Source organism: Oreochromis niloticus, linkage group LG11, assembly GCF_001858045.2.
Source record: "Oreochromis niloticus isolate F11D_XX linkage group LG11, O_niloticus_UMD_NMBU, whole genome shotgun sequence".
Taxonomy (NCBI): Eukaryota; Metazoa; Chordata; class Actinopteri; order Cichliformes; family Cichlidae; genus Oreochromis; species Oreochromis niloticus.
Window position 1 is genome coordinate 2,686,053 of NC_031976.2, and position 25,271 is coordinate 2,711,323.

At 40.4% G+C, this 25,271-nt stretch overlaps 1 long non-coding RNA gene across 1 annotated transcript; it reads left to right on the forward strand.

Annotated features, from left to right (window-relative positions):
* The first annotated feature begins 17,147 nt into the window (after nucleotides 1–17,147).
* LOC112848188 (uncharacterized) lies at nucleotides 17,148–17,903 on the forward strand. Its single transcript, XR_003222152.1, has 3 exons — nucleotides 17,148–17,280; nucleotides 17,390–17,503; nucleotides 17,759–17,903. It is a non-coding gene; the product is annotated as an uncharacterized LOC112848188 (long non-coding RNA).
* Nucleotides 17,904–25,271: the final 7,368 nt, after the last annotated feature.

Genomic DNA, 25,271 nt, shown 5'->3' on the forward strand with positions numbered 1-25,271 from the left:
AAAGAAAACAACAATTTTTTAGAGCAAAAAAGAGCAAAAAAAAAAAAAAAGGGAACATTTATTTATTTTTATTTTATTTTCCTTAAATGTGTCAAATATATCTCATCTAAATGTCCACTGAGCTGTGAGCCAGGGGGCGGTAAAGCGCTGTAACATTGGTTGCCAACCAAGAAGAAGAAGAAGCTGCGAGCCAGGAGGGAGGGGGTGAGTGAGTGAGTGAGTGGTCGTGTCCAAATTCATGGGCTGCATCCTCCTGAGGACCCGGCCTTCGCAATCTAAGTGGGCCGGGTCCTCAGACGGTCGGGTAGGCCGGAAGTAAACGGCAGTGAAATTGGACGGTCTAGCCTTCTGATTAACGTCACCGCTGTCTCAGTGGAGTTTAATAAACTCGGCCGTCTGCTCCTTGCTATGTAAAATATAACAGTACACTGGCGTAAATTCTCGACCATCTCACACTTCTGTTTAATCAGTTTTCTGTTTGATGTTTAGTCAGCTGTATAAAAACCAAGGAGGAACCCACTCGGAGGATTAATAAAGTTTTATTTTATCTAATCTAATCTAATAACTTTAATCTCAGCCAAACCGATTTACTCACGAACAAAAAAAACACTGAAAAAGCCCAACAATAACATTTTCAGGTTGTCTCAGGTACTTATATACTACGTTTAACCCGAGTAGCGAAAGTCCGCGGTGATCTGAAAATGATGTGCCGGGAGTTGTGCCGTTCTCGGCGGCTTCAGTGACCGTCGAGCTCCCGGCTAGCTATCGAGCTGGTGGGTAACAGACGTCTCCGAAAACGTCGAAGCACTTTTCCAAATATGCGATATCTTGATAAACCGAGCAGATATTTGATGTTTACACAGCTACTTTCTCGCCTGAAAATATGTTAAAAGTTTATTTTGTGACCCAGAAAAATTAATAAGAGTAATTTTAAAACGTAGTACCGGCCGCCATTACCGGAAACTAGAGTTTGGCTGGGCCGCGCTATGAATTCTGGGATATGGTGGGCAAAGAAGGATACATCAGACCCATCCTCAAATTCAGAGAAAATGAGGACCCATTTGTCAGCTGCATTCGGAGCAGCCTATGAATTTGGACAGCCTTCGGCGCGTCGCTGTGACGTAATCGGTCTACAAATGCGGCCTCAGGAGGATGCAGCCCATGAATTTGGACACGACCAGTGAGTGATTCGTAACAGGAAGGGAGGGGGTGAGTGAGTCAGTGATTCGTTCAACTCGTTTGAGCTGTGAGCCAGGAGGGAGGGGGTGAGTGAGTGAGTGATTCGCCTTACGCTATGATTCAGCACAGCAAGGCAGGGGGTGAGTAACTCAAATGTGCTGTTAGCATGCTAGCTGAGCGATGCTACTGTGAACCGAGGAGCTATTGTCTTGATGTGAGCTTCTACTCAGGGTTTTTTCTTCCAGTTCAGAGCAGAAATGTTTTTGTTAAGAAACTGGCTGATGTTTTTTTCCCCACAATTTTAATTATAAGCTAGATATATTTCTACTAATGGAATTAGCTTGCTAACAGCAACAGGGATGAGTCAGTGAGTCAGTTGCGCTTGTGAATCATGATTCACGAGTCAGTAAAGTGATTCTCGAGTATTGAACGATTCGTTCGCGAATCGAACATCACTATTCCAGTGTTTTCAGTGTGGGAGAAAGTACTCAGGGCCTTCAAGTTACACACTATGAAAGGCAGCAACAAGTTTAATATTCAGAAACCTAAAGTATGTATCAGCAGCAGAATGGAGCTAAAAATAAATGTTTGTTTCAGTTCTATGAAGCTTTGAGTATTTTGGATTAGTAGTACTGCTGTGTTTGTTGCATCATATTGCTGTAATTGTTTATATGCTTTATATATTCTGAGGTAAGTTGATCTAATAGTGTTACATCATATTCTATAAGGATGTTATGTGTTTGTATACTTTCTGCCCAGTTTGACCCATTTAGCAGAAGTCAGCCTGTTTAAGGCTCTGATATCTATTCTGTATGACTTAAAGCAGTTATGACATGGTCTGATTTTCTCACCCAATAAAGGAATATTCAATATATCAGTCTACTCTTCATTTTATCAGAAACAGTTATCACAGCTTGTACATTTTCTTTTTATAAATATATGTAAGCATTGAGCCAAATTTAGTAATGCCAACATACTGAAGGAACAACATTTGTCTCTTATATATGATACACCTATATATGCACTGTCAAAGATACTTGACAGATTCTTTGAGTGAAGATTTAAGGTGATAAGACATATAAATAACTGCAACTTGAATCTGTACTGAGGCTCAGTATTTGACACAGAGTTCATGTTCACTGCTGTAATAGCTAATAATGATTAATATAATAACTATAATATTGGCCATATTATATTTACATTACCAAAGTGATATGACTTTAGTCTCATGAACAACATTAGCTAATTGTTATTTACTAACTAATCTTAAATGACTGTTCAGAACAGAAATGAAGCCCAAAAATCATGTTTTACAGTCCTGTGGTCTCAGCCTCAGATACTTATCAAATCACACAAAGCTCTTGTAGAAACAAACAAACAAATGAACAAAATATGTTCTCCTTCATTTCTGTCAAACAAAGTTGTATGACACGTTTCCAGCGGTTAGTATCATGGTTGCTAGGCAACCTGGGAAGCACGACGGAGACTAGACCGTCCCATACAGACAAACTTGCCGTTTATTTTGCAAATAGAGCTCAACACTGCCCCTAGCATCCTGGAGCACTTCCGTTGTGATTTGGAGTTTGCATGTGTTTTGGATTTTGTACGTGTTTTGTATTTTGCATGTGTTTTGTATTTTGCATGTGTTTTGTATTTTGCATGTGTTTTGGAATTTGCACGTGTTTTGTATTTTGCATGTGTTTTGTATTTTGCAAGTGTTTTGGAGTTTGCATGTGTTTTGGAATTTGCACGTGTTTTGGAATTTGCACGTGTTTTGTATTTTGCATGTGTTTTGTATTTTGCAAGTGTTTTGGAGTTTGCATGTGTTTTGTATTTTGCATGTGTTTTGGAGTTTGCATGTGTTTTGTATTTTGCATGTGTTTTGTATTTTGCATGTGTTTTGTATTTTGTACGTGTTTTGTATTTTGCATGTGTTTTGTATTTTGCAAGTGTTTTGGAGTTTGCATGTGTTTTGTATTTTGCATGTGTTTTGTATTCTGCATGTGTTTTGTATTTTGCATGTGTTTTGTATTTTGCATGTGTTTTGGATTTTGTACGTGTTTTGTATTTTGCATGTGTTTTGTATTTTGCAAGTGTTTTGGAGTTTGCATGTGTTTTGGAGTTTGTACGTGCTTTGTCTCTAGGGGCCACCGTAATTCCAGATCCAGCCGCACAAAATGATATAACATATGTGAAGCTTGTATCAAAACTGTGGGGTGAGTTACGCGGCGAAATTTTAGGCGGAAAAAGGAGAATAATAAGCAGCATAAATCTGAGGAATAGTAATAAGTGTGCCTCTTGGCATAGGCACACTTAATAATGCTTCATATGACAGCATGTGGTAGGCTGCTGTGTGTTTGGCTGTTGTGTTATCTGGAGCGGCATACCTCCTGACCAGCAGGCTAATGCCTCACAACAGTGACAAGCAGCCAATTTACACGTTGCATCTCCACCATGAGTGACAGCAAATCAATATGCACTTGGAGCGATCACGACATCCAGCACTGTGTTGGTTAGTGTGAATGTGTTGTGTGTGTGATACACAGTTTGTAGCTGTGTGTCTGGGGCTTCATCGAGGGGAAATTATGCAGTTCAGCATTTTCAGCGGTGTCTCTGGTTGCTTTGGTTTTGTATGTGTGTGGGAGAGAAAAACACATCTGTGGGTATATTAAAAGGAGGCCCATTGTGAACCTATGCATTTTTCTGTGTGTAAATGTTTGTGTGTGTGTGTTTCTAGGTCTTTGACGTGCGTATTAACACCAGCGTAATTCCCAACACCACTAACACCATTAACCTTGGATACTGGGGCTCACAGTTACTGGAGGAAGAGGCGGTGCCAAAATATCAAAGGTATTGTTGCTCCCCGGTGGGGGCTGCCCCACTGGAGTTTCCTGCACACAGTCACAGGGTGTCAGGAAGGTTGTTTCCACTGCCCTCAAACTAAAGGGATAAACGGCATCAGTGTTATTATTTGGTTTTCAGACTGGCTTTAAATTATGCGCTGCCACTTTCAGTCTTGTTTTCAAGGATTTCAATTTCGTTTCATTCAATTAGTTTTTGAAATGACTCAGGAAATGGGCTGTCCTTAATCCTCTGTTGCACTGTGTTATTTCCAAACACTCCTACACAGCAAAAACCTGTTAGAAAAACATTTCATCTGACAGCTTTGTCAGATGTCTAAACAACATTGAATGCTTTTGAACCAAACTAAACTCAGTTCTAGCCATGACTGTACTATTTAGTCATCTGGTAGGCCTTTAACTGACATGACTCAGTGGGGTAAAGATGATTGCATGGTACGCTGCTGTAAAGAAACATATTTGGCCCTGGTCATACCAGATTTACCCCATTTCTGGTGCTTGTAGGTCTTCTGAGTCATTGGCATTTTATTTCCATATGGTATGGTTATATAAAAAAAACATGGATTGGGACTGGCATTTGGAAATGATCAGGGTTTGGAATAAAATGGGTTTTAAGCAGTAATATGAAGTTTCTCCTGTATTGTTAGTGACACCAGGATGATGACATTTTGTCACTTATTTTGCACCCTTTAAGTAACCAGTTAAGTGGAATTGTTTGACATACAAATTTCATTAGGACACAAAATGATCATAATGCACTTTAGTTAGTTATGCATGAAACTGTAACTTCAGGTGGTGGCTTGCAACTGACTCTAACTTGAGTGACATTCTAACAGACTCAAATTCCTCATCACAGTAATTACTGTAATCACTCACAGCCCCACCTAGTTTACACGGAGGAGCAAATGTTGTGTTTTTGCAGTGGTGGTTGTGTCATGATCGCTACATACAGGAAAAAGTGACAAGATGTTCATTTTGCTTCAATCTGCAGACACTGTTATGTGAAGTCATCAGAAAGCAAATATAAAAGGTGACATGAATGAATGTCACTTGAGAAAATGGTAATAAAAAGGAATACTAATATTATGTCTGGCAGTGGGAAGAAACTTATTTTGAATCTCATCTCTTTCTCTGGAGTACCTTTGGACAGGATATTACTTTCTGCTGCTTAGGAGTCTACATTTCCTTTCTTGGGCTGATCTAAAGATTGTAAATGCAGAAAACCAGAAGCTTCTTATCTCCAGGAGATGGAATTAGATATTCCTTCATCCATGATGAACAGAGAAGTGTTTTTCACACAGAGTTTGGCAGTTTAATTTCCCTCGCAGCGCACACTGAACCCTGACACAGAGTCCAATGAGAGCTAAAAGCATACTCCTCAGTATCTTCAGAGGAAACGTTACCCTGCTGTGTTCGCTACTTAAAGTGTCCAGAGGTCTTTCTATATCAGCCGGTACACGCTGTCCACCAAAGCTGGGTCAGAAAGGTTTATAAGGCTCAGAGATGAGAGTGGAATCCAGGTTTTTACCATGCAAATGCAGAAATCATTTTGTAACCTGGGACTCACTTCACACTGGAAAGTAAATACTTGCTTTTTCTTGACGTTTCATCATATTTTAACCAGACAGATTCCTCTCTGAGGATCTTATTGACATGCATTTAATCTGACAAGACCACTGATTTCTGACATGGCTTCTGTACCTTGAAGAAAAACACAGTTAATTATACAATGCAGTTTGCTGAATAGCTATGGCTCTGGTCAAGTTTTTTACATTGCACCACACAGTGTTCAAGCAGTTTTAATAAGGGCAAGACATTTTTTGGCATTTAGGTCTGGTATCCAGTCTGCACGTCCTGGGGTGACAGCCCTAGAAGCTGCCCCTGATTCATCTGCCTGACTGTGACTGTGCATGTAAAGAGACAAGGAACCTGTAGTATAAGACTGCCTTATGAATCTGTATATCAATGGGTGTTAATGGCTTAAAGCATCATGAGCTTTGAGTTGTCAATAAAACTAGAATCATATTATATAAATGTAGCCCAATCCTCATTCCTCTTGTGGAGGAGAGAAATATTTTGTCAGGTTTGTTTTGTGCTACTTTTTCCAAACTATTATAAAGGCCATAGATAGATAAACCGTTGCGAGCTAACAAAACCAGAGCTAACAAAATGATGGTAAGTGTGTGAATCTAGAAAGAGGTCTCCAGAGCACAGAAGAGAGAGAAATCAAAATGAAGACTCGGGTAAGTAACAAAATAGATGACTAGAACGCTAAAGCACAACCTCAACTGTTTGCTACTGGAGTACCTATAACAATGTGGCAGTGAGTATGTGAAGTCCTTTTATTGCACAATTGAGTGATAAGTGGAATGGACTAGCATTTGTATTGTGCTTTTCTAGGCTTGCTGACTACTCCAAGTACTTTAATGAAATGAAGAGAAGAAGAAGTAGGCGGGTCAGTTAGGAGCACGTTGAAGCGAGAGGTTGTTAAAGCTTGTGCCCTCTCTCTCACTCTCTCACACACACACACACACACACAGAGTCACCACCATTTAACATGCTACAGTCTGACACACCAATACAAATCCCTATCCTAATGAGGACACACGTGTTAGCTTTCTTTTCATATTTAGGTATAAATATGTTACCGGCACCAGACCTAGGGGAATCTGGACCGGCAGCAAGCGGCACACAGGCTAGAGAGCACTGTATAGCCAAGTATGAACAAACTGTGGATTAATAGAGAGGACACCGAAGTTAGCGTCTTGCTCAGGCCGGAGCTCATTTATTTCTGCAACATATACACAATACAAATCACACTAAACCATGCATTCTCCTAGTAAAATAACAGATTTCATAAACAAAAATAAAGTTACAAAAAGCATTCTCTCAAAAGCAAAATAAATACAAACTCATTCAAAATAACTACACACTCACAACTTAAACAAAACACTCACGGCTAAAGCATAACAACATACCAAAATAACTCTTCTCACATTCACACAACCTTTCCCCACATTTGCGCCATATACGCTATTACTTTTGAACATGGCGTCCCTTGAACGCAACACAACATGGCGGCAGACTGCAAATGTTTCACCAACTAACAGCTTTCCCCTTAACACATGTACTCAGTACTGCTTGGCTAACACTAAAACAAACACTACAACACATTTTCTGAAGTCGCAGGTTGCCAGTGTCATAGCATATACTTATAGTGCTACGTAGCATTATAGCATTATGCCGATGATACACTAATACTCATTACAACAAAATACCACAAAACAACATCATTACACTCATCTCAAAATATGGCCAAACAGTTGTTACTCAACTTACATGACATTAGGAACCAGTTCGGTAACATAAAAGTTTGTTTGTCAGTACCTGTGAATTAATAGCATTGACTGTAGAAAACATGGACGACGCGACTCTGCCTCCTACCATTGTGCAAAAATGAAGCCAACGGCCGTTTCTCAATTCCCAAGTACGCGAGTACGTACTCGCGTTCTCGGTGAGTACGTACTCGCCGAGAACGCACGGGAGTACGTACCCGCCGAGAACGCGAGCACGGACTCGCGATATGTACAATTGGAACACCTGCGTACGTGATGATGTCACAGGTCCGGAGTTTTTACTGCCGTCCCCTCCTAATTTAACTGTGAGTAACATGTTATGAAGCTTAACTTTAATCACAGCCAAACCGGTTTGCAGGAACAAATAAAACACTGAAATGAACCAAACATTAACATTTAGAAGTGATCTAAGTGACTTATATATCATTTTTAACCTCAGTAGTGAAATCTCTATTAATAAAAATAGTGTACATGTACATACGTGTACATACCTTAATAAAAACAAGCAGGTGAGATGTTAGAACGCTTTTATTTCTATTTTAGTGGACACTCAATACTATAGACAGCTGCTGGGGTTTCTTAACACTAGAATTACTGAGCCTTTTTTCCCTGGTGCAAGTCCCTACTACTAGATTTACTGGCCTGCGCAGATTTGCGTAAATTCCCCCCGACCTTAACACCTCTTGGCACCCCGCTGAGATTTTCACAGGTCGTCAGCTCCATTGTTCTCCTGCTTTTGTTGTGCAAACACAGCCTCCCCCAACCCCTAACCATGAGAGATTCAAGTTTTTCCTTCCCTGCAAGGCTGCTTTCCTTCCTTACCTGCCTGCATGCCTGTCCATAAACATATATACACAGAGTTGTACATATATTTATATATTTATATAGCCACACCTTATATAATATGCATAAAGTCTAGTTATACACACAGACACATCTATATCATATACACACACACACACATATATATATATATATACATACACATATATGTGTGTGTGTGTATATATGATATAGATGTGTCTGTGTGTATAACTATGTATGTATGTATATATGTATATATATATAAAATATGTATATATGTATATATATATAAAATGTTTGTATAGTGCACTTTCTATACCGTGCTCTGTCCACTTTTTTGCAATGACAATGCAGATTTTCTACTTGTGGGACAAATAAATGCAGATTTGCTGTGTGTGTGTGTGTGTGTGTGTGTGTGTGTGTGTGTGTGCGCAACATTGGCATTTGTTTACTCAGATCCAAGGCAGGCCAAACCTCTGTGTTACAACCTACATACAAAAGACAGACATTCACATTATATGGGTACACAAGTCTGTTTTATTTCAAAGTGTTTCAAACTTTACAGGGTTTGCAGACCCAGTGTCCATCATCCCTGCATTTGGCACAGGTGAATTTCTTACATGTTGCACAGGTAAATCTGCTGCGATTCCTGTTGCAGCTCTCTTGCACCTGGCACTGTGTTGTCTTTACAGTCCCTGGCACAGCACCTGCCTCTGTGCTAAGATTTCCTTGTGCTGCATGAATCGGCAACGAAGTTGCTGAGCTAGAAGACGCAGAAACAATCTTCTTTTGCCTGTCCACCCTGTACATGCCTTGTACAAAATGTAGGCATTCACTGCCGCCAGGTCCAGCATATTGTAGAAAACCGCTACTGGCCACCTGCGTGTTGCTGATCTTACAGAATACATCCGTGCCATTTGGTCCAACACGTCTACACCACACTGTAAAAGCAGAGCGAGAGAGTCATGAGTATATGTTTTTTTCTATAGGCCTGTATAGCACACATCAGAAAACATTGTAGCACTGGTGTAAAATTGTACACACATTCACATACCTTCATGTGGTTGTAGTCTGTGATCGTGTTGGGTTTCCTCTTTCTGCCGTCACCGATCGTCACGTCTTGGTGCATGGAACTTAGAACACACACAGTCTTGGTTTTTTTAGGTGCATAAATTGTCAAGGACACACTGCCACTTCTAAGCACTGAAGTGGAGAATACCTCTCGCTTTGCAGTATCTTTTGCAAGTTGAGGAAGTTCACGCTGGACTTTATTCACCGTGCCCAGTAATGTTGTTTTGCGCTGCAGCAGTCTGTGCGACAGTAACAGTGAAGTAAAGAAATTGTCCGTTGTGACATTTCTTCCATCATCCAAAAACGGCTCCATCAGTTTCATGACCACGTTCTCTGCCAGCCTCTCTCCCTTCTGACGACTGGGGTCCTTTCCCAAGTAAGGAGATGCACTGCAGACATATTTGGTGTCCAAATCCGTGGCCATCCAGAACTTGATCCCAAATTTGTCTGGCTTGGTTGCAATATACTGGGTGAATGGACAACGAACCTTGGTAGGGAACAGCTGTTCATCTATGGTCATGTGTTCCCCTGGAGTGAAACTCTTAGCACAGTTCTCGTTGAAGCGTGTCCAGATGTCGGAGATCGCTGCAAATTTGTCTGTTTTCACCCGTTCTGCCCGCGTGTCCCTGTCATCAAATCGAAGGTGTTGCATAATTGAAATGAATCTATCTCGGGGCATTGTCTCTTTGATTAGTGGCACCAGAAAACTTTCTGACCAGCAATCCACAATGGCACCAACAGGACACATGATTGCTCTTACAAACAGGATTGAAATGAATGCCATAAGTTCATGAACTTAAAGCATAAAGTCTAGTTATACACACAGACACATCTATATCATACAGATATATATATATATATATATATATATATATATATATACATATATATATATATATATATATAGCAGATCCCGGGAACAACATCGGAGATCTCTGTCCAGAAGAGCGCAGTCCTGGGAACAGCTAAGATACTGTGCAGGACCCTCAAGCTCCCAGGCCTCTGGTAGAGGACCCGAGCTTGAAGGATAAACCGCCCACAGGGGCGAGATGGGTGTTTTTTTTTTTTATATATGTGTATGTGTGTGTATGTATATATATATATACATACACACACACACACACACACACACGTAGATAGATAGATATGTGTGTGTGTATACATACACCAATATTTTTGAATACACGTGTCCATATTTATGTTTCCAGATTGTTTGTATAGTGCACTTTCTATACCTTGCTCTGTCCACTTTTTTGCAATGACAATGCAGATTTTCCACTTGTGGGACAAATAAATGCAGATTTGCTGTGTGTGTGTGTGTGTGTGTTTGTGCAACATTGGCATTTGTTTACTTAGATCCAAGGCAGGCCAAACCTCTGTGTTACAACCTACATACAAAAGACAGACATTCACAATATATGGGTACACAAGTCTGTTTTATTTCAAAGTCTTTCAAACTTTGAAACGAACCTTGGTAGGGAACAGCTGTTCCCTACCAAGCATTTCTTGCAGCTGGCAACAACGGTCGTGCATTCAGTATAGTTGTGACTTCCGCAAAAAATGTGGTCAAAATCTCATGAGTAAGTTGAAGCATTTCTATCAGGCATTTCTGAAAGTTGTAACACAGAGGTTTGGCCTGCCTTGGATCTGAGCAACTCTGAGTGAGCAAATGCAAATGTGCCAGGCCTCAAGGACAATGGGTGGTTTGCACAACAAAAGCTGTAGGAGAAACAAGCTGACGACCTGTGAAAATCTCAGCAGGGGTGCTTAACACCTCGGGACTTGCACCAGAAAATAAAAAAGCCAGTAATTCTAGGGGGTATTGGGTTTAGGGAAGTTACGCAAATTTGCGCAGGATAGTAAATCTAGTGTTAAACCTGAGTAGTGAGAAGTCCGCGAGCGGGGGGGTGGGGTTGAAAACGATGTGCCGGGAGTCCGCTGTTGAGTTTTGGACGAAATGCATTCTGGGATATTTAGCTGTACCAAGTCCACACCGATGAATGCTCGATAAAACGGGCGGATCGAGAACACATCCGGGACTTTTTCGCGTTCTCGGCTTGATGCGTACTTCGAATTGGAACAGTACTTGGTCTCCGACTGATGACGTATCACGAGTACACGAGAACGCAAGTACGCACAAGTACGCATATTGAGAAACGCCCAACATATCCCGCTTGTGGAGGCTGCCATCTTGCAAATTTGGAGCCAGAGTCTGCACAGTAGTGACTTGAGGTGGAGCGACTGTGTAACGCTCCCGCCCACACACCCGCTGGACGTGACCGCAAACACGCCCCCCTACACTTTTTACGTAGCCCGGCTGCTCGAGTTTTTTTGCTGGTTTACCGCGGCTGACAACTCCTTTAATTAAGGTAAATACAACCACGTCACTGTTATAAAAAAAGACACAGCTTATCATCTTATAGTTCTAAAATCACTCTGTTGTTATTGAAGGATTCAGCACTTCTTGACAGTAACTCTGGGTAATGTTTGTTATCCATTTTTAGACAGCGATGAGATCAGCTGCACACTCTACAGAAGCCCAGAGTTACTGTTAATATCAAAAATATAATGCTGTCCTTTGAGATTTGAAGATTTAAACAGTTTTAGATCCATTACACTCACAGTCTTATGTTAAGAGCCCTCTACAGCCTGGTAACATGGAGACTTTAAAAACAGCAGCAGAACGTTTCAGTAGTGTAGTCTAATTTGTTCTTTTCATTTAATAACAGAGTCCATATTTTATCAACAGCTACATTCACCCTGGGGAGAAACTAGTGAGGGAGACCATCAGGACCAAGCTGGGTTTCCTGGGTCCAGATGTTTGGAGAAACTTCTTGCCTTTCTTTCATCACAGCTGTCCTGTGCCAGAAGTTCTGTTGACCCACTGAGAGAGGCATCATTTAAGAAACACCAGGAAGACTGAAGCTCATCGCATAGATCAAGCAGGACTCATGATCTTCACCAGCAGCTCCCTCACAGGGAAATCTTCAGCACTCCTCTGTAGGCCCGCCCCAGGAGATGGATAAACCCAGCATTTCATGAACACTGTGATGGAGACCTTTGGTTTGTCTAATGTTATAAATACTCGGATACTCCCCAGAGGCTCCGGACTTTTACATAAAGATATTATATTCAGTCCTGTAGAAAGTTATATATTTAAAAATATATGATCCTCTCTGGTTACTCTGGTATGAATAACTCTGAATTACTCTATGGTAAATAACACACTATCTGCAAAAAACTGTGAAAGAATTCCAGATGACAAGTTTGTAGTTCAACATACAAGTGACGACCTTTGACCTTCATCAGGTTTTATTTAATTGTGCCAGAGAAAATCTCATGTGCTCTTCATGCAGCTGAGTACATCAAGTGTTTAAAGCGGAAGCTGTGCAGGTCTGAGATCAGCAGCTTTGTGAAACACCAAACTGAGGTCCTGTTAATGCTGATATATAGTGACACAGTTACATGAGTGATTAATCCTTTTGTTTTTTGTCTTTAAGTTTATCAATAAAGCTGCAGCTTTCACTACAGCACGTGTGGTACTTTAACCTTTGTACTGTTTTCATCAGTTCATTTTGCAGTTAACATGTGAACATGTTGGATGATCTGTCTGCTGTCACTGGGTGGTGCTGAGGTCTGAATCTGAGGGCAGCTCCTGTAATCACAAAGAGAACAGAACCATCAAACTCAGATATAAATTTTCTCCCTCAAAATTGAAATGAAGCTGATTCTTCTGTCCTCACACACTCAGGATCTGAAGTTCTTCTCTTACATTTTTTTCAGTATTACAGTACACTACAGTACTTTAATCCATAGTTCCTGATTAATGAGGAGTTACTGAAGTACAAGCTTTTAAAAAAGATGTTACTGTCTTTACAGATGTGGCAAGAGCCTGAAAACATGCTGTTGTTTGCACATATTTAATATTCAGCTCTGCACAGGAGCTGCAGCAGGGTGCGGCCTGTTGTTTTTATAATACTTGTAATAAAAGTACAGTAACAGTAATTAGTGACTGAGTAGCCCGGGGCGTTTCTCTTGATTTCTTTAGTAAATTCATTCACCTGCACAGATTAGCTAAACGAACCCTGAAAGCCGAGTGCTCATTTTAGCTAGCTAGGTCTCAGGACCTAAGGACGGTAGTTACGGATTAGCTTACAAACACGTTTAACTTACCTACTACTAAATTGTCAATTCCACTTAGAAACAAAATTTTAATTCTAAAAATAAATCTTAGTTTGTTTTACAGAAGAACAGACAAAATTGACTAACTTTTGTCAATATCAAATAAACTGAGAACTAAAAGGAAATTCTCAATCTCTCCTTGTTGTATAGCTTAGCTTTTCAAACAGTTTTAACAGTTACTTTAGTCCAGAGGTTCCCAAAGTGTGGGGCCCGCCCCCTAGGGGGGACGCAGAGCCATTGCAGGGGGCGCGGTATGAAAAGAAAAAAAAAAAGAAAAGAAAGCTTGGACACTGCTAGCATAATGGGCAGGTTTTTGACGGGGCTCCCACACAAACGCAAAGCAGGAGATGAAGCATCGCCAAATATGTTTCCAAACCAACTTCCTTCCAAGCCAAAGACTAGAAAATATGGTGAAGCATATCTTCCTTTTGGCTTCACCTGCACAAGTGCCGAGGTAGGTCGCCCCTGCAGAATTAGTTTTCCCTGCGTCGGGAGCAGCGCTGGGCTCTCCAAATCACGGACAAACAGTATCCCACATTCTTGATTTTTAGTTCACAAACACTTCTTGTAATAACTAACTACTCCTGACATTTTGGACATGTTAGCTCTTTATGCAGTAAAGTTACAGTGGGATACAAATAATATCAGGCTGATCCTTCCGTAATTTGTTCCCCCGGTTCAAATCACGGACAAACAGTATCCCACAGCTGTTTCTGTTTTTGAAACCATTTTGCACAGAGAGACATTTTTTGAAAAATGTATTGATAACAATGTTGAAAATTATTACACAGGAAAAAAAAACAACTACACGTAAAATAATTACACCGTGACGCCTCTGCCTTTCTAAATGGAGGGACAGTAACTGTGTGTGTATATGTAAGCGTGTAAAACCTGAAGATACTCAGATTAACAGTAACAGTATTTTGTCTCTATCTGCCATTCTGCAATTCATCTCATGTAAACAATAACGTGGCGCACAGCGTGACGTGAAAAGAGGCACATACCTTTGACGTTGTGTGACGAACTCTGTAATCCTCGTCCACACATAAAAGCAAAAAAAGGAGTTTTAAATAATCTCCGTTTTCGGTGAATCGCAACGCCGTTTACGTGTTGACGAAAGGCCCAAACGCATAGAAACAGCTGCGTTTTCAAAAATACCCGTGTAGGTGTGGACGCAGCGTAAAAGAGTTAGTAGTATATTTTATTACTACCTGTAATTTATTGCCGTTTACTTGTATTTGCTTAATTGTTTACTAAATGTTTGAGGTGTGAAATAAACCGCAATGGAGCAAAATATGGGTGTGTGTGTTTGGAGGGTGTGTTTGTGCGGTGGGGGGGGCGCGAACATTTTTCTTGTAAAACAAAGGGGGGCCTGGCAAAAAAAGTTTGGGAACCACTGCTTTAGTCTGACAAAAGCCGAATGACGAATCAGCGCTTTCAGTCAGAGATTGAGCATGCACCGCTTTATTGTATTTCCTGACTTGCTTTCGGCACAATTTACAGTGCACACTACTCTGTTTTTTGTCAGACTTGAAATAGCCGAAATACCTTCACACTACGGAACTTCTGTGGCCCTTCCGTTCGACAAGCTCTCCAGCATTGGAACCATCATCTGTTTTTTCTTCGGTAACCTTCGGGTGGATTTTTCTCTAGTCGGCACACTCACTTCCTCCATTACCTGGGCAGCCCGGCTGGCTGCTTCCCAAACAAATACACATGTGCGCCTTGGCACTTGTGCTGTACATAACAAGTCACGTGACGTGACGCTGCAGCTGTGATTGGTTCGGCTCTGCGCTACTTAATTAGGATTGGCTGTTCTTTTTTTTTTTCTTTTAAGAGGACAAGAGAGATGAGGCCTATTGCAATAGTTAAATTTTTCTATCGAGAAAAAGTTATTTCGCAATACATATCGTTATCGTTCTATCGCCCAGCTCTACGCGGTAGGAATTAGAATCAAACTTATGGGAAAGGAGACCCCTTGGACATCAATCAGCATGATGAGAACTATTGATAACAAAAGAAAGAATCTTTGGAAAAAAATTATCTGAGGAGAATTAATTTATTTTAGTCTGACCCCAGTCCCATCTGCTAATATGGAGGAGGCGGGGTTTATGACCTATACTGCAGCCAGACACCAGGGGGCGATAGAGACGTTTTGGCTTCATTTTTGGGGAGCTGTCGCGTCGTCCATGTTTTCTATAGTCAATGATTAATAGAGAGGACACCGAAGTTAGCGTCTTGCTCAGGCCGGAGCTCATTTATTTCTGAGCTGCACATGCACAGAGCCTATAGCTAGAGTCTCTCTGGTAGTTCCACAGCAGTGCAAGAGCACCATCTACTGGCATAATGAAATATAACCATGGTCTGGCAACGCATAATGTCAAAATAATCACAATAATAAACAAAAAATAAGGGGGTAATTGGTTTTCTTACAAAAATAAACATGTAGCTTTTTCCAACCTGCTACAAATACAAAGCCGACAGTATATAGCAAAGATGAAAACCAGCACAAAGAGACTTTAAACCACAGTGACTGTACTTTAGGAATATGAACAGGCAGAAATGGAGGCTGCAGCATTACTGCTCATCAGTTTGTTACCTGTTGAATTTCATGGTCTGGCTGCTGGGCTTTCACTCAGCTTTAGAGTCAGTCTAGGTTCTTTGCTAGCTTAGTGTTAGCATGCTTGCAAAGAACTGAAGTTGACTTTTCTGCATGATGCAGTTGTTTCTGTCCTGGATGCGGTTTCTCCTCTACGATCATATTCTCATCCTTTTTTTGCAAGAAAATATAGAACTCTATTCTTTGTCCGGCACATGAACTGAAATAATCTGATCAGAGTGTAAGTGTTACCGATAAGCAGCATTAGGAAGGTTACTTTTAAATATATTCCACTACAGATTACAGGATACATACCCCACAATTTAGTTTGTAACATATTCCGTTAAGTTACTCAATGTGAGTAAGGTATTCTGAATACTTTGGATTACTTAATATATTGTCATGCTTTTTACAACTACATGAATGTACTATTGCTCTGTGATTTATTACTATTACTGAAGGCTACTCGCCACCAAGCTAACATTGTTAGCTGGCATTAGCTGAGGTAATCATAGACTGCTTTCAGAACTGCACATGATTATTTGCAGCTAGCAAGTAGCTAATGCTATTCATCAAGTCTAACAGTCAGCAGTCTATGAACTAACGTCTAGCTAACAATGTTAGCTTGGTGGCGAGTAGCCTTCAGTAATAGTAATAAATCACACAGCAATAGTACATCAAAGATACGAAGTGGCACATAATGCAGGTAGCTACCACAACTAAAACAAGGAAGCTGCAGTAGGCTAACATCCCTTTCTTCTTGAAATGTCAAGTCATATCAGAATTTCCAAGTAAGAAATGCATTCCTGCCCGTGCACTGCTGGCTCTGACCCCACCAACATTAACAGGACGCTTATATTAGAGCCTCTTAATTTGTGTCTTGTTTGGGTTTCCAGCAATGCATGGAATTACCAAAATTAGAGAGGGGATAGCCTAACATATGGAACAGGAAAAGACCGAAGTAACTATATTCTAATTATCACCTTTTTAAATGGTAATTGTAATGAAATACAGTTACTAATATATAGTTATATTTTGTATTTTAAATACGTAATGCCAGTAAGTATTCTGTTACTCCCCAACACTGCCAATAAGCAGGATCGACAGGCAGGCAGACTAACAATTCCAAGGAACTGAACTACTGGGAACCAGTTCTCTACAAGAACCACTTCTCGATTCCAATCCCTATCTACAACCATTTTATGATCATAACAGCAGACAATCACTGGTGTGTAAAATATTACTCATAAATAATTTATTATAAAGAATATTTTAAAATTGTCCCTTTTTTGCAAGGAAAAATGTAATATCCTCACCTCCTCCTTCTGTCAAATCAGGTGTATTTGCGAACCATGCTGTTGTTTTGCTTCATGAGTGGAGTGGAACAATGCGTCTGTGCATGATAAGATGAAGAAAACATGATGAGCATGAACTACAGGATTAAGTATCAGGTAAGCTTGTGTTAGCAAATAACAGTAATGTTAAGTTCGTATGCTACCTCGCAGTGTATGATTCTATGACCTGAGCTGGCCAGTCTTGATATGTCTTAGAATTGAATAGAAAATACAATTTTCATTCTATAGTAATTGTGTGATTTTGTTTAAAGAGGACATGAAACACATATAGATGGTGGCGCAGATGGATTGGATCATGCGTTGTACAATGACAATAAAGGGCTATTCTGTTCATTTCTATTCTATATAAAGGATAATTTACATCATGGAGCCCTGCTCTCAAAGGCTGATATAGTTTTAACACTGTGTGTGAAGCTGAATGTAAGAAATAAGTGGACTGGTGCCAGCTGAACTACCTCCAGATCAATGCCAGTAAAACCAAGGAGCTGGTGGTAGACTTCCGCAGGCACAAACATCCTCCACTGCAACCACTGAACATCCAAGGTATGGACATTGAGGCTGTGGACAGCTACAGGTACCTTGGTGTTCATCTGAACAACAAACTGGACTGGACTCATAACTCAGACGCCCTCTACAGGAAAGGGCAGAGCAGGCTGTACCTGCTGCGGAGACTCAGGTCGTTTGGAGTGGAGGGCCCACTCCTGAAGACCTTCTATGACTCTGTGGTGGCCTCAGCCATCTTCTATGGTGTGGTCTGCTGGGGAGGCAGCATCTCTGCTGGGGACAGGAAGAGACTGAACAGGCTGATCCGAAGGGCCAGCTCTGTTCTAGGATGCCCTCTGGACCCAGTGGAGGTGGTGAGTGACAGGAGAATGGCGGCAAAGCTTTCATCCCTGTTGGACAACATCTCCCACCCCATGCAGGAGACTGTGACAGCACTGAGCAGCTCCTTCAGTGGGAGACTGCGGCACCCACGGTGTGGGACGGAGAGATTTCGCAGGTCTTTCCTCCCCACTGCTGTCAGACTCCACAACAAAGACTTTAACTGATCAAACACACACATCCACACATGTGCAATAATCTTTTCTGGCATCGTTGTATTTTTACTCAGTTGTATATAGCATTTGTATTCTATTTTTATCTTATTGTATATTTTATTCTATTTTATTCTACTGTATATAGTATTTTATTTTATTCTATTCTGTACAGTTGTGTACTGTATTTATTCTTATTGTATTCTAATTTTTGCTTCATAACTTTTGCACTGTCCACTTCCTGCTGTGACAAAACAAATTTCCCATGTGTGGGACTAATAAAGGTTATCTCATCTTATCTTATCTTATCTTATCTTAAATTCTGGGAACATGTAGTGCTATTGTATGCCTGTATGTATGTATTTATGTATGTATGTATGTATTTATAATGATTTAATGTGTTTGACTAATCACTCTGCGCATTCAAAAGGCTTATTAAATGTTTAATCTGTTGATATACAATAATTTTGCTGCTATAAAATTAGCATTTTTTTCTATATGAAATATAAATATAATATAATCTCTTTCTTAATGTATTTTCTTTTAAAATACAGGGTTTGTTTTTTTAATACCATAATTATAATAATCTATAATTATGTGGATATGCATATTAGATAGTTTTTAATGAAATATAAGCCATAAGAATGAAATATATTCCCCAAAACAGTGGACAGAACTACAGACCCATGACACCCAGTTAGCGAGCAGCTAATGACCAGCACTACTTGTGCAGTTAATAAAAGGACAGGTAGTGTTTGTCACGCTGTCGCACACACAGCGCGCTCATTTGTTTCAGTTTGTCAGTTGCCACAAGACAACTTACCAACATGTACATACTAACCTAATACTCCTGTGTGCTATAGACTATAGTGTACGCTGTACACCCTACTTACTGGTTTTTGTTGCATCAGTCTGCGTGTCTCCCTGTTCCCTCTCCAGCTCCGCACCGCTCAGGTGGCAAAAAATGCACGTGCTCTTTGTGAGCTCGTTCTCGGCTGAGAACCAGTGCGCTTTGCCGTCAAGGGTGAACATTGGTTAATGGTCATCATGTGAAGGACTCCACACGCACACACACATTAAAAAAACAAAACAAAAAAAAGCCTCAAGAAAAGGGAACTTGGGGAACCCATTAGGATAGGGGCAGTTGCTCAGTTGCCTCCCGCTGGCTGTTAGTTTTAGTGTTAGCTAACATAAACTATATAACATAAACTATTGTTAGTCTATTAGCTGCAGCCAAACAACCAACCCAGTGACCTAACGTTCTGTGCTGGCATAAGATGGTGCTACACATGTTCTCAAAACATTAGGCACTTAGTCCAGCTTCACAGACAGAGTTGAAGCAGGACTCCATGATGTAAATCAGCCTTTATATCTATAGTGTTTCATGTCGTCTTTAAATATCGATCATTATAAGATTTTGTCAAAAAAACGATTCATCACAACAATTTGTATGATTAATTAGTTCTTTTTTTTTTAATGGATCCAGGTCCTAGTAATTAGGTAGTATGTCAACACTGATGCTGTAATGGTTTATTGATCATGCCACAATGTAAAGGAGAGCTACACAGCAATCTGCCAGTAATGATCTGAACTAACGTGTGTTGAATGTTGACATTTTTTCCATTTTGCAGATAACAAACCATTTGGATTTGTTAACATTTGTGCACAAAGAGCACATTGCCCTGATAATGGTGCTGGAAAGGTCAAATTGACACTGTAGTTCATGTTGATTTGCTCAAAGACTCTATGAGACTCTGTGCTTGTTTAGTACTGAAATCGTGTTAGTCACCAAAGTGCTGGATGGATAGTGAGGTGAACTGGCTGTTTGCCAGGATAAAACCTAACTGCTAGCAGAGCAAAAATAATCCTAACACTATCCATGTGTGTTACAGTCCTTGTTATTTCCCAGGAAACAGAACAACATTCAGCTCTGCTTCAAATCCCCCACAGAGCAAGCGATGTGAAAAAAAGTGTTTGGAACTGTGATTAGCTGTTTGGTTATGTTGCACAAGCCCAAAGCTCAGTCCAGCAGCATTGTCATTAGGCTAAGCTGCTCAATAGCCAGCTAGCTATTTGACAAAGAGCTTTCTGTTAGTTTGCTTTCTGCAAAACTGCATGGGTTTGTTCACATGCACCTGTTTGGAACTATTTATTTGAATGCTGGAGTGTTTGTGCTTTGAGCTCTGCACAAAGCCATTTGTACTGCACTGACACAGCTTATAGCTGGCGTTCAGTCCTTTTTCAAGTGAATTAGTGTATGCTTTATCAAAAAGATGATTTTATGAGTAGGTTACACCTAAGCACTGCCCAAAGGAAAAAGTTGAGCAAAAAACAATGAAAACAATTCTTCTTCACAACTCTGACAAAGAACAGGCCTAAAGTGGTTTTTGTGAAAGTGAATGAACGAATAAGTGTATTTAAGTAAAGAAACTAATGAGTATCTGTGTTTGCACCCTTGTTAAAAAGTTCAGGGCTCGAGATTGGTTTAAACCACAAGGGCACAAATAAAACATCCTGACAAGCATGCAGCAGCACTTTAGCAAAGAGCTGTACCTTGGATGGTACTATGAAGTACTTTATCTGAGAGTGTATTTGGGTAATATGTACCTAAGAAGACTGCAGTTATGTATGATTTAGAGTAAACAAAGCCAATTGTAGGTGCGATTGCACAGTGAGATGCTAAACTGCACACATACGCCTTCCTGTATGTGCATTTGTGTCTTCTGCTCTCACTCACAGTCTGAAACTGCAGCACTGCCTCTGAAGTTTTATTGAGGCAAGCTAATCCATGAGCTGCAGGCCTCAGCTGCCACCGTCAGTCCGCCAGGCTGAAAATAATTACATTTTAACTGGCTGTGCAAACAACAGCCACCACATTAGCCTGTTAATTCAGGCCAATCACTTCTACTAAAGAAAAAAACAGAACAGGAAGAAATACCGCCTTCATTCTGTCCCCCAACAGACTGATAAATGCACAGTAGTCTTCCATGCCCTGGGTGACCATTTATAACTTTTGATTATTTATTTATTTCCCCAAATCTGCATAATCATTTTAGCTATAGGTCATATGCGAACAAGATGGCAAGCTCAGAACAGCATGCATTATTCATGATCCGCGGGATACAGTGGGTGCCAGAGGTTTACAAGATTTGTGAGGGAGATTTACCAAATTCATCCTTTTCTTTATCACACAAAAGCTTCTTGGACTAGGAGAACCTGGGGCACCAGATAGAGCACAAAGTGTGTAATGAAGAAAATGGTAAGAAGATGAGGTGTTCAGATAAATAAATCGCTGTGTCCTATCCACTCTGTATCTTTACACAGTGCTGTATGAGTAAGAACATTTGACTTTAAGGAACAATCTGCATTCATAAAGTGTGGCTTTATTGATAAATAATTATTAACACAGTCACTGGAGACCAGGCAGTTTGGGGTAGTTGAGTTATTTAGTATGAACTCCTTTTATAGAGTTTTCCATGTATGGGAAAAAGAAATGGAAATTCCTTTAATATAAAAAATATACAAGAATTAAGTCGGTTACATCTTTGAGCTTCTCAAAATCTCTGACTAAAACCCTGAAAGTGGACATTGTCCTGTCTACTGGTATCTTTAGCAAGTTAAAAATACTGTGACTCGTTGTCAGATCATGCTTTTGCAATAAACAGGCTATCACAACCATCGCAGCTGACCTGTAGGACTTAAATTTGGATTTTATGTATCAAATACATACGAGGTTATCCATGCTCTTAATGATGCCGTATTCCTGAGTCATCCAGATATGAAATCAAAGGATGAAATGTGTGTGTGTGGCTCGATAGTGTGATAGTAGAGCCTTAGATCAGAGATAAATGACTTCATTAAAGTGCAAGTCGGAGAGAGCTGGAATGAGCCACGTCTCCCCCTCTGTGCCACAGCAGATTATGAACTCCATAAATCAATACATTTCTGTAAAAAGATAATGTTCCCTTGCCTTTTACATCCAACCCCCAGCAGTGGGGCTGACGTACCTAAGGACTTTCAAATTCTGTTGTGATTTTGGGTTTGAGAGGACAGTGAGACATTAAAGACATGAGAGCACGTTTTGGGAACATGTCTGAATAAGTTTACTTATGAGAGTGGTTGAAATTGAGGATTTTATGTCACCATGAGGCTCACGCTACATGACAGGGAGATACTTTTAGCCTTCTATCAAAATAAAGATTACATAGGAGCACAACAGTACACAACGTGGAAGGAGTCAAAACCCAAGCATAGAGCAGCCGTAAGAAAAGGCTGAGCGGTGAATGAGTGCTGTTCCCAGGCATCAATGTGGAAGTGCACTGGTGAAAAAACTGTTGTTTGAGGAGCCAGAAAACTGTGATTCATTCATCAGCATTTGCTAATCTGAACATTTGTGCATGTGACAATTATTTTGGCCAAATGGGTTGAGGACAGCGAGACAGGGGTGAGGCATGTGGCTGGGTGACTGACAGAGTACATGTGTGCAAAGGAGAATAAGACCAAGTGGAAAGATGAAGGCAACAAGTGACGGTAGATAGGTTTAATATCTAGGGTCAACCAGCAGTGCACAAGAGTGGTGAAGCAGAAGAGTCTCGGGGTGATTTGTGACCGAAGGATAGCAGCAAGAGTGAAAGGGACGGTTTGTAAAACAGTAGTGAGGCTTGCTATGATGCATGGTTTGGAGACTGTGGCACTGACAAAAAGACAGGCAGAGCTTGTTGGGATTTATGGTCATGCTGCAAGAAACCATTATATACCATTCATATGGTGAAGTGTGTCCATTAAACCAGATATGTTATGTTTCTTTTTTATCATCATACATTAGCTTTTTGTGCTAATGCTTTAATGTGGAATATCCCAATAATAAGAAAAAACTGTAAAGTAATCCTTCGCAAAAAGCTCAGGCAAGTTATTTCTACTCCACTAGGGGGCGATCGTGGCTCAAGAGTTGGCAGTTCGTCTTGTAATCGGATGATTGCTGGTTCGAGCCCCGGCAGTCTCGGTCGTTGTGTCCTTGGGCAAGACACTTCACCCGTTACCTACTGGTGGTGGTCAGAGGGCCCGGTGGCGCTAGTGTCCGGCAGCCTCGCCTCTGTCAGTGTGCCCCAGGGCAGCTGTGGCTACAATGTAGCTTGCCATCACCAGTGTATGAATGGGTGGATGACTGAATGTAGTGTAAAGCGCTTTGGGGTCCATAGGGACTAAGTAAAGCGCTATACAAATACAGGCCATTTAGCATTTTACTCATGGAACAGTATAACATATATATGTATAGTATATAATATGCCACCTATCCTTTAACTGGTCATCTTACCACGTGGCTTTGGCTGTGAGGACAGACACTTCTGCTTGGTAGGTAGATAAGATAAGATAAGATGTATGTGTACTGGACACTGTTATTATTGCACATTAATTATTATTGCACCTTGTTATAAATTGCCCTGTTGTAAAAGCTGTCCTTGAGTCTGTTTGTCCGTACAGTCAATCAGAAGAAAGTTGAAAAGGAGAAGCAAAGGAGCTAAAACAGTTCATTCTCCAATAAATGCAATATGAAATGAAAAAGGAGAAAATTATGTCCCACTTTTGTTAAGAAGAAGACAGTTATACCAGCAGGACAGCACTGAATCAGACTTAACTTTACTCACATACAAGGCTGACAGATGTCAGCTGACCAGGTAAAGACAGTAAAATTAATTCCTAAACAAAAACAACTTAATAGTTCAGCTGTTTTTATGTTTAAGTTTAACAGTAAAATATGTGTTAGCTGGAAGTAAAACACTGGTCCATTTTCATTCTTACATTACATTACAGTCTGAAACAGTATTTGGACAGGCTGTGGCATTCAGATAATAATATTCCTCACACATTCCCACCCACAACCGACACAAAAACAACACCGAACTATTAACAAAACAAAAAACCCTGAACCATATGCAAGTTTCAGCAGAAATAGTTGTTCAACACAGCAGGCTGCATTGTTTTCACTCTTAAGCGGTCCAGTTTTGGTGGGCCCTAACAAAAGCTGATCTGCTTTATATGATCTTCACGATTTTAATGTTCCAATTAGGTCCAGAGGTTTTTGGACAGTGACATAATGTTTTGAATTTTGCCTCTGCACACAAGCTGTGTTAACTGTTTTGAAATTACAGCCAGTTTTAGTCATAGTTCCTCATTTTCAGAGACTCTGAAGTTATTGGACAACATAATTTTATATGTAAGGACTGTTTTGAATACACTGATGAAAATCCTGTGCATTCATTTTTAAATCTGTGTATCTGTTTATTATGCAAAGTCGTATTTTATGTGATTAGATGCAAACTGTATTTCTTTACCCTGTATTTATACATGCGTAATGACAATAAAGTTGACTCCTAATCCTAGTACTTTTGTCTTTAACACCTCCCTCTTTCTTGGCTGAATGCCTAGGCTTTAAGTAATTCTGTCTACTTTGTTCATCTCACTGACTATCCCACTTTTCCTTTCTAACATTTTCCTTTTAATACTTTCTTGTACCTCCTCATCAGACAAACTAAGTCTTCTTGTCGTCTTTCCTTTGGAGGATCCACCAAACTTCTTCTTAGCAGTTTTTTTTGCCACTTCAGCTGTCATCTGCCAACACCCCTACCACCCAGAGCCCATCTCAACTCCTCCCTGAACTCAGCAGAACCTTGTTTCTTTAACTTCCACCATTTAATCTTTGCCTCATCATTTACTTGTTTCCTCTTCTTGACATCCATAGTCATCCAGCAGACTACTATCCAATGCTGCGTAGCTAAATTCTCATCTGACACCACTTTGTAGTTTTCTATTTCTTTTTTCCTGCAGCCTTA